This window comes from Danio rerio, chromosome 13 (assembly GCF_049306965.1).
Source record: "Danio rerio strain Tuebingen ecotype United States chromosome 13, GRCz12tu, whole genome shotgun sequence".
Taxonomy (NCBI): Eukaryota; Metazoa; Chordata; class Actinopteri; order Cypriniformes; family Danionidae; genus Danio; species Danio rerio.
Genome location: NC_133188.1, coordinates 54282044 through 54292500, shown reverse-complemented (window position 1 = coordinate 54292500; position 10457 = coordinate 54282044). Strand labels below are relative to the sequence as shown.

The 10457-nt window shown below is 37.5% G+C and overlaps 1 protein-coding gene across 2 annotated transcripts in view; it reads right to left on the bottom strand.

Moving 5' to 3' along the window:
• Positions 1-508, bottom strand: part of znf518a (zinc finger protein 518A) — a 29036-nt gene extending 28528 nt beyond the window's left edge. For both annotated transcript variants that reach the window (XR_012388954.1, XM_017358867.4), the window contains exon 1: positions 404-508. The gene's annotated coding sequence lies outside the window, so the exon portion shown is untranslated. The remainder of the gene's footprint in view (positions 1-403) is intronic.
• Between the last annotated feature and the right edge of the window lie 9949 nt (positions 509-10457).

The following is a 10457-nucleotide window of genomic DNA, read 5'->3' as shown; positions in this document are numbered from 1 at the left end:
ATGGACACATATTGACTCAACAAGCTGACATTAATCAAGAGTAATAATAAAAGTAGCTGCGTTTTGCGCGGTGAGAAGTTCAAACGCGATCAGTTCGCACCTGTGCTTCAGCTGAACTCATCATGTCACAATGCAATGACCGTGTTATAAAGTTTTAAGTCCGACTCTATGCAACACAACATGAAATCCAACGCAAATCATGTTCGATAGAGTTCAACTTTACCTTAGCAAGCCTTAAATCCTGCGTAAAGTAAAGTTGAGCAACAAACATGAGTGCATTTTCGTGCCTTTACGCGCGTGCGAAATTACATCTCCTCAAACTTTTAATCCCCTCCAAAAAGTCAAGGTTAACCCGATGCATGCGTGAAATCGCATTTAAATGCATGTAAAGTATCGAACTTACACTGCTTTTCCGCCTCCAGCAGTCCAGTCAGGATCAGTCAACAGTGTACGGCAGCCATGACAGTTCAATCCGGGGACAAAAAGAGCTCAAGTCCATGACAAAAGTGGATTACCTGCGTGCCACATCACACTTATATCTAATTGCATGCCCTAAATTGCATGCGTTTCGTTTCTGTTGGCGCTCAGAGGCATGCTTATTTGATCGTGCATGGAGTTGCATGCTGTTTCATTCATGCGGCTGTAGATTTGATGCTTTGTGCATGACAGAGAAGTGGAGATAGCATGTGCTTCCTCTTTTTACACGCTGCATTGTTTATAACGGCCATATAGAGGCTGTTAATGCGTCACTCTGCGCTGTTTATTACACGCGCTTTAACATGCATGCATACGAGAGTGTGGGAGAAAAGAAATGCATGCATGTTGATTATAAACCTTTGGTGTTTGTTTGCTTGTTTGTTTGTTTATTTTTATTTATTTATTTATTTATTTTTAAAATGTGTGCGAGAAAATATCATACAAGCACATTAATAGTAAACTTTAGCCATTTAATTGCTTGTTTTTGTTTATATATTTAAACTTTATTTACTTATTTATTTATTTATTTATTTATTTATTTATTTATAATGTATGTGAGAAAAAAAATACTTGCACATTGACTGTAAACTTTAGGTAGTTATTCATTTATTTAAAAAGTATGCGGGAGATAATACACACATTGATTGTAAACTTTTGGTATTTAATTGTTTGTTTGTTTATCTATTTATTTATTAACTGTTATTTATTTATTTTATTAATTATTTTATTTATTTATTTATTTATTTATAATGTATGTGAGAAAAGAAAATACATGCACATTGATTGTAAACTTTTACAATTTATTTATTTTTTTATTTTTTTATTTTTTAATGCATGGGAAATATTTGTAAGAAAATGTAATTAGGTTATTTATTTATACACTTATTTATGATGTATGAGAGAAAATATTTGTACAGTGATTGTAAATTTTTGGTATTTGTTTATTTATTCATTTATTTAAAAAGTAAGCGAGAGATAATACACGCACATTGATAGTAAACTTTTGGTATTTATTTGTTTGTTTGTTTGTTTATTTACGTAAATTTATTTATTTTATTAATTTATTCATTTAAAAATATGTGAGAAAAGAAAATACACGCAGATTGATTGTAAACTTTTACAATTAATTAATTATTTTATGTATGTGAAATATTTGCAAGAAAATGTATTAGGTTATTTATTTATTTATGCATTTATTTATAATGTATGTCAGAAAAGAAAATACACGCACATTGATTGTAAACTTGTTATTAACTGATTGATTGATTTGTTTATTTATTTATTTATCTTTGTTTTGTAATGTATGTGAGACAAAAAATAAATGCATATTGATTGTAAACTCGTTATTAATTGATTGATTTGTTTATATATTTGCTTAAAATATATGTGCGAAAAGACCTTATGTTCACATTGATTGTAAACTTTTGTTGTTTATTTATTTATCTTTGTTTTTAATGCATGTGAGATACATGCATATTGATTGCAATTTTTATAAAGTTATTTATTTATTTATCCATTTATTTATTTGTTTACTTATTCATAATGTATGTGAGAAAAGAAAATACATGCACAGTAATTGCAAACTTTATTTATTTAAAATGTATGTTATAAAAGAAATTAATAGTTTTCCAGCGCTTAAATATTCAACCTGACTACAGTTTGGCTATTTCTGGATATTGTAATATAATGGACACCTTTCTATTAACACAGCGAGCCCTGATAGTTGGCATGACTACAGCTAAAAAGATGATTATTTTATTGGAAATCTCCAAAGGTTCCCTGTTATCAGAGGTGGTCAAACGAGTTGGTTTATGTCATTCAATTCAATTCAGTTCAGCTTTATTTGTATAATGCTTTTACAATGTAGATCGTGTCAAAGCAGCTTCACATAAATGGTCATAGTAACTGGAACAGAGTAGTTCAGTTTTTAGTGTTTAAGTTCAGTTCAGTTTAGCTCAGTTCAGTGTGATTTAATCATTACTGAGAGTTCAAACACTGAAGAGCAAATTCATCGATGCGTAGCTCTACCAATCCTGAACCATGCGAGGCAGTGGTGACAAAAAAAAAACTTCACCTGATGGGAGTGAAGAAAAAAAACCTTGAGAGAACCAGACTCAGTTGGGCACGACCATTTTAATTTCTCCGCTGGCCAAAAGTCTTGTGCAGAGCTTCAGTCACCGTGGTTTAGGCTGGAAGATAGCCTCAGCGAAGACTCGTCTGTCCCTGGAGCGTCGCTGGAATCAGACTCATGTTCTCCACTCCCCACGACCATCAGCGCAGCAGCAGCTCAGGATATTCAAATGGAATAACTACGTCTTGCAGAGAAAAGATGTTGTAGGGTGTGGGGAAATGGGGGGGGGGGGGGTAGTTATTGTCAATTGTTCTGTACAATTTTTTCTTCTTTTTATTGTTAGTGATTAACAGTTTTTATTGATTCTCAGGCAGGTTTCAGCATGGAATACAAAATACAACTCTGAAAAGAATCAACATTTTGTTTTGTTTTTTGTTTTTGCCCTATTATTAACCCACCCCAAACTAATCCCTACTACTACTTTAAGGTTCTGGCTTGGCTATCAGTAAATATAATTAATATATAATCTTATATAATGAAGAAAAAATTGAAATAAAATTCAATAGAAATTAAATGAAACAAATGAATGGGTAAGTTTAGTCAATGACATATCAAATTTACACTGTTGACATCAGTATATTTCTCATACATTTATTACTGTTTCATTTCCAAACAGTTTAAGTACTTGGACCATTTTTTAAAGTATAGGTTTAGCTTGTCCATTTGCTTATAAGACATTTTTTCAAATGCGGCCACTCTAGCAAGTTCTGCTGCTTTTTATTGTTAAATATCTTATAAATGTTGTATAACCCCCTCCCCAAAAAATAAATAAATAAAATAAAATAAAAATGCTAATTTTCAAGGAAAAAAAAGAAATAAAAAGAAATAAAAATACATGCACTTTAACGTTTGTTATTTTTTAAATTTGTTTGTTTGTTTGTTTACTTGTTGGTTGATTGATTGATTGATCTGTTTATAATGTATTTGAAACTTATGTTATTAATCGACTGATTGATTTGTTTATTTTTTGTTTATTTATTTGCTTAAAATGTATGTGAGAAAATGAAATACATGACATGCACACACTCATGAAAATTAATGATTGCGTTATTAAACTGGTATCGCCACCGCGAAATGAACCGTCAACTTATCCAGCATATGTTTTACGCAGTGGATGCCTTTCCAGCTGCAACCCATCATCCTAACATCCACACACTCAATCAAACACACACTACGGACAATTTAGCTCACCCAGTTCCCCTATAGCGCATGTGTTTGGACTGTGGGGGAAACCGGAGCACCCGGAGGAAACCCACGCTAACACGGGGAGAACATGCAAACTCCACACAGAAACGCCAACTGACCCAGCCGAGACTCGAACCAAAGAACTTCTTGCTGTGAGGTGATCGTACTTGAAATATTTGACATTTTTTTACATTCAATTATCCACTCTTTTACACCATTACTTTCACATAATGTGTCTACTGTGTTGTAAATGTTCAAATTAAATAGGTTTGTAATTACACATATTTAACATGTTGCTATACTGGTTTATAACTCAGAGATTATTTCCATTTTAATCCAGTCCCAAAAGTGATGCAAATAGATCACTTAGGTAATTCTAGACTAGAATTAAAGACCTATCTTTTTAGTAAAGCATACACTCAGTGCATCATCACAGTGCGGTGTGATACATGAATGTGCTCCACACAGGTTTCTGCATCTCGTTTATTTACATTATGAACAGCAGCTACGCTAATTATTCTCTTAATTCTCTATTTCCACCTGGGGATGCTCATCCCATGGCCCCCAGAGACTATGCAGCGCCACTGATGCGATCCAAGACCAGCGACGAGATGATCCCAAGGTTTTCATAATCTTGGACCAGGCCGTATCCTGAGCAGCTGCTGTGGTGGTCATAGAGGAGTGGAGAGCATGAGACTGAATACTGTGACGTCTCGCTGACATCCAGCTTCTCCAGCCTCCGGCGCCTAGACTGCAGCTCTGCACAAGATGTTTGGCTAAAGGAGAAATGGTCGTGCCCAGCCAGCCTGATCTCACGAGAAAATGTATTTTACGTTTTGCCAGTTTAGTGGTTAATTCGTACAAATTCGTACGAGTTCAGTCGTACGAAATTGTACCATTTTAAAAAGGAGGTGTGGCACCTAACCCCACCCCTAATCCCAACCGTCATTGGGGGATGAGCAAATCGTACTAAATTGTACGAATTAGATTGTATGAATTCATACGAATTAGCCACTAAATCAAAAAGTTACGAATTGCCGTGAGATTGTGTTGGCCCAGCTGAGCCTGTTTTCTCTCGAGGTTTTTTAATTCTTCACTTTCGTCAATTGGTGAAGTTTTTTTCCTTGCCGCTGTCGCCACTGGCTTGCTTAGTTTGGGTTTTTCTGTGAAGCCTAGTGTAAAAAATCTGGGTGTTATCTTTGATGATGGCTCGCAGCAAGAAGGTCGCTGGGTCGCTGGTTCGAACCTCGGCTCAGTTGGCGTTTCTGTGTGGAGTTTGCATGTTCTCCCTGCCTTCGCGTGGGTTTCCTCCGGGTGCTCCGGTTTCCCCCACAGTCCAAACACATGTGGTACAGGTGAATTGGGTAGGCTAAATTGTGTGTGTGTGTGTGTGGATGTTTCCCAGAGATGGGTTGCGGCTGGAAGGGCATCCGCTGTGTAAAAACTTGCTGGATAAGTTGGCGGTTCATTCCGCTGTGGCGACCCCGGATTAATAAAGGGACTAAGCCGACAAGAAAATGAAGGAATGAAAATAATTCATGCTTTTATTACTTCTAGATTAGACTACTGTAATGCACTATATTTTGAGATCAGTCAGACAACTCTATCCCGCCTACAGTTAGTTCAAAATGTTGCTGCAAGGCTTTTAACCGGTAAAAACATGACCACATCACACTAGCTTTGTGCTCTTTGCACTGGTTGCCTGTGCACTATCGTGTCTAATGGTCGTGCCCGCACCCTGTCAATCACCACCAAACCACCACCTCTCCTGACAGCTGAGCAAGACGCTGCAAAATAAACCCTGACACCCTGACCAATGTGAGGAGAGTTTAAGCTAAGCTAAGCTGTCAGGAGAGGTGGTGGTTTGGTGGTGATTGACAGGGTGCTGGCGCGTGACGTGTCTGAGGAGAGATGCGGTGGGGAGGGGTGAGAAGGGTGCGCGACGATGCCTATTTGAGGACCGGGAGGGAGATGCAAGATTACCGGGAGATCATCACTCGTTTGCGGGCATCCGGAGACTCACGAAACTTCCCGCCCTACTCATAATTCTCTCTTCATATAGCCGTAAGCCTATTACATATCCATAAAACACTGTGATATAACCGCGCTCGGATCGGATCGCTTTCTCACTGCAATCGAACCGCTCCAGGGTTCGTTTCAATCGAGTCGAGACCACCTCACTCAAGCGATCTCGGAGCGATTACTTTGGCGCAGAACAGAGCGCGATTGCCCTGTTCACATATGCCAAACGAACCGCGCTAACTGGGCAAACGAGACACGTTCTGAAACAAAAGTGTAGGTGTGAAAGCACCCTTAGTAGCGATTATTAAACCACAAAACTGAGCTAAATTGAACTGACACTGTTTCAATTTACTATAATCTTCTACGTGAAGCTGCTTTGACACAATCTACCTTGTAAAAGCGCTATACAAATAAAGCTGAATTGAATTGAAAAATAATTCGCACCAAATCCAAATTCCTTGTGGGATGGTAGGGAATCATTGTTTACTAATTAGTAGGTCCTAGTTAGCACATTTTAGTAAAAAGAAAGATGCTTATTTATTATTTAGCATACTAAAATACTATAATAGATTGTATTTTTCTCTGAATAAAAAAACACATATGCTACACAGTCCAAACACACGCTGTCATGATCACCAGTGATCCTCCTGACAGGTCGCTGGTGAACTACAAATGACATGTTTAGGAACTACAAATCCGATCAGGCCATGTCAAACAGCAGCTGCTCATCACGGCTGATGAGACACACACACAGCTAAAACTAATGACTGATCATTCAGACACCACACTTACACCAGTTTAGTACAGAGTCTTTGATGTTGAAGTATGTTTATAGGTCTTTGTTTTGCCTGTTTTCTGACTTTAGCCTTGTTTATTGTTTGGATCCTGTTTGCCACCTGTTTTGACCTTATGCCTGTTATTTGGCTACGTTTTTTGGATTGCCCTTTTTGTACCAGCCACTTCTGTTTGTCCCTGCTTTGCTTAAAAATAATCTTATTTTACCTGCATTTGGATCCTTGTGTCTGTTGTTTCTTGCTTTGATCACCACCCTTGACAAGTGTGTGTGTGTGTGTGTGTGTGTGTGTGTGTGTGTGTGTGTGTGTGTGTGTGTGTGTGTGTGTGTGTGTGTGTGTGTGTGTGTGTGTGTGTGTGAGTGAGTGAGAGAATGAGTGTGTATGGGTGTTTCCAGTACTAAGTTGCAGCTGGAAGGGCATTCGCTGTGTAAAACAGATGCTGGAATAGTTGGCGGTTCATTCCACTGTGGCGACCCGATTAATAAAGGAACTAAGCCAAAGGAAAATGAATGAATGAAATATTGAATTGATCAATATTCTGTCAGTACTGGTTTTGCAGTTGATTATTTTTCCCAATTTTGCTTACATTCGTGATTTCTCTATGAGTTACAATTAAAAAATAAAATAAAGTTTTCCTTTTTTAATAACTGTAATCATATTCATGAATTTTTCTATGACCGAGGGTATTATTTGATTAACACATTATTTAACTCATTCAATCATTTTCTTTTCTTATTTTCTTTTCTTATAGCTTTATTAATCTGGGGTCGCCACAGTGGAATGAACCGCTAACTTCTACTGCATATGTTTTACGCAGCGGATGCCCTTCCAGCTGCAACCCATCACTGGGAAACACCCATACACACCATCACAAACAAAAACTATAGCCAGTTTAGATCATCAATTCCCCTATAGCGCATGTGTTTGGACTGTAGGAGAAACCGGAGCACTCAGAGGAAACCCACACCAACACAGGGAGAACATGCAAACTCCACACAGAAACGACAACAGACCCAGCCAGGACTCGGACCAGCGACCTTCTTGCTGTGAGGCGATTGTGCTATCCACTGCGCCACCGTGACGCTTGAATACATACATGTATGTAAATAATGTTTAATAAATAAACAGATGTTTACAATTGTTCATTTTTATAATTATTCATTTTATTCTTACGCACATTCAAACATTAAACAATCAAAGAAAGGCATGAATAAATTAATATACTCATTAAAGAAAACTTGCAGATAAAACTAAATAAATTCGTAGAGATTTTGTGGACAAAATATTTTATAAGAATAAATTATAATAAACAGAAGTCATGCTGTTAGTCATCAATCATTCATTTTCCTTCCGCTCAATCCCTGATTTATCAGGAATCACCCCAGCGGAATGAACCGTCAACTATTCCAGCATATGTTTTACACAGTGGATGCCCTTCCAGCCACAACCCAGTACTGGGAAACACCCATGCACACTCATTCACACACACACTCACACACTACAGCCAATTCAGTTCATCAATTCCTCTATAGCGCATGTGACTCTGGGGGGAAACCGGAGCACCCGGAGGAAACCCACGCCAATAGTGGGAAAACATGTAAACTTCAAATGCCAACTGACCCAGCTGGGACTCAAACCAGCAACCTTCTTGCTGTGAGGCCACAGTGCTAACCACTGAGCCACTGTTGTTAGTTTTGTTTATTATTTATGCTGTCATTATTGAGAAGACAGTGGCCTCTAGTGGTGAGAAATAAAGCAGGAGTAAATATACCTACATTTAAAATGTTCTGTTTTGTTAGAAAAGTAAGCTTTTCTCTTAGCATTTCTGTGTGGAGTTTGCATTTTCTCCCTGTGTTGGCGTGGGTTTCCTCCGGGGGCTCCGGATTCCCCCACAGTCCAAAGACATGCATTCATTCATTCAATTTTTTGTCGGCTTAGTCCATTTATTAATCCCGGGTCGCCACAGCAGAATGAACCGCCAACTTATCCAGCACGTTTTTACGCAGTGGATGCCCTTCCCATCTGCAACCCATCTCTGGGAAACATCCACACATACACACACACACACACACTACGAACAATTTAGCTTACCCAATTCACCTATAGCGCATGTCTTTGGACTGTGGGGGAAACCGGAGCACCCGGAGGAAACCCACACAAACACAGGGAGAACATGCAAACTCCACACAGAAAGCCAACTGAGCCAAGGTTCGAACCAGCGACCTTCTTGCTGTGAGGCGACAGCACTACCTACTGCGCCACTGCTTTGCCATGGACATGCATTGAATAAGCTAAATTGTCTGTAGTGTATGTGTGTGAATGTGAGAGTGTATATGGGTGTTTGCCAGTGCTGTGATGCAGCTGGAAGTGCATCTGCTACATAAAACATATGCTGGATAAGTTGGCGGTTCATTCCACTGTGGCAACCGCAGATTAATAAAGGGAATAAATCAAAGGAAAATTAATAATTATATTTATTCATTCATTTTTTTTTTACTTTTCCCTTTATTAGTCCCTTTATTAATCAGGGGTCACCACAGTGGAATGAACCGCCAACTTATTCAACACAAAAAATGAATAAATGAAGAAAGAAAGGAACACAGTGAAAGCCAGGGGGGATGAAGATATAATTTAAATAATAATAATAAAGTAAAACAACAGACAATAAATAAATAAACATAAAATAAAGCATGAGAGTGTAAGTAATTCGGAGTACTGATGTTACAGGGGAATTTTGAATAGGGCACGACAGCTTTTAGCCTAAAAGTTGCAATATTTTAAAGTAGTTGTGACTAAATGAACACAATGACAATGAATCAAACTTCTGAGAAATGTGTTATTACATTTTCTATGTTTGATATCAACACCATCTAATACGATCTCATTTTAACTGTTAGTTTATTTGGTTCACTGTAACCCTGCAAAAGCCTCGCCAGGCCCGCTGGTGTTGCATCAATTACAATACTATCTTTTTTTGTGTGTGTACCAGGTTTTACTAATGAAACATACAGTTGAAGTCAGAATTATTAGCCCTCTTTGAATTTTTTTCTTCTTTTTAAAATGTTTTTCAAATGATGTTTAACAGAGCAAGGAAATGTTCACAGTGTGTCTGATAATATTTTTTCCTCTGGAGAAAGTCTTATTTGTTTTATTTTTGGCTAGAATAAAAGCAGTTTTTAGTTTTTTAAACACCATTTTAGGGACAATATTATTAGCCCCTTTAAACTATATTTTTTCTTGACTGTCTACTGAATAAAGCATCATTATACAACAACTTGCCTAATTACCCTAACCTGCCTAGTTACCCTAATTACCCTAGCTAAGCCTTTAAATGTCACTTTAAGCTGTATAGAAGTGTCTTGAAGAATATAGTCAAATATTATTTAATGTCATCATGACAAAGTTAAATAAATCAGTTATTAGAGATGAGTTATTAAAACTATTATGTGCAGAAATGTGTTGAAAATATCTGCTGTCCGTTAAACAGAAATTAGGGAAAAAATAAACAAGCGGTCTAATATTTCAGGGGGGCTGATAATTCTGACTTCAACTCTACATGAACAGTACTGGTCTACTGAGAAAAGAAAAAACAATATGTACACACATGAATGTTAAGTGCAGTTACTGTGAAGCAACAAACAAAAATATGAAGCCACAGGTCAAGCAACCCATGACCTCAAACAAACTGTTGTTAAATTGTCAGTTGCATCATTTAGACATGGTGAAATGCAAACGCTTTTACTGTTTTCAGCTGTGTTGGTCTTTATGTTGAATTAAGCCTTTTGCAATGAGGTCTGGAATCTCAAACGCAAGCCACGGTCCAAGTCCCAAAGCCATAAGATGAGCCA